Raw genomic sequence first — 348 nt, 5'->3', positions numbered from 1 at the left:
CTATGCCATGGTGCATGCTTTTTGCCGATGATATCGTCCTTATGGGAGAGTCAAGGGAAGACCTAAATAAGAAGTTGGAGTTATGGAGAGAAGCTCTAGAAGTGTATGGTCTGCGCATAAGCCGTAGCTAGATGGAATATATGGAATGTAAGTTCAGTTTGAGAAGGGAAAACTCCAATATAGAGGTGAAAATTGGAGAGAACACCCTACGAAAAGTTAAAAGTTTTAAGTATCTTGGGTGCATCATACAGGATAATGGAGAGATTAAACATGATGTAAATCATAGGATCCAAGCAGGTTGGTCAAAATGGCGGAGTGCATCTGGTTTTATATGCGACAAAAAAGTGC

General features: G+C 40.2%; 1 protein-coding gene across 2 annotated transcripts in view; it reads right to left on the bottom strand.

Annotated features, from left to right (window-relative positions):
- The window catches only part of LOC107489491 (ureide permease 1), a 7,477-nt gene that overhangs the window by 1,895 nt on the left and 5,234 nt on the right, over positions 1-348 (bottom strand). The window lies entirely within an intron of this gene.

Source organism: Arachis duranensis, chromosome 5, assembly GCF_000817695.3.
Source record: "Arachis duranensis cultivar V14167 chromosome 5, aradu.V14167.gnm2.J7QH, whole genome shotgun sequence".
Taxonomy (NCBI): Eukaryota; Viridiplantae; Streptophyta; class Magnoliopsida; order Fabales; family Fabaceae; genus Arachis; species Arachis duranensis.
The sequence above is the reverse complement of the archived record's forward strand: the minus strand, read 5'-3'. Positions and strand labels throughout refer to the sequence as shown.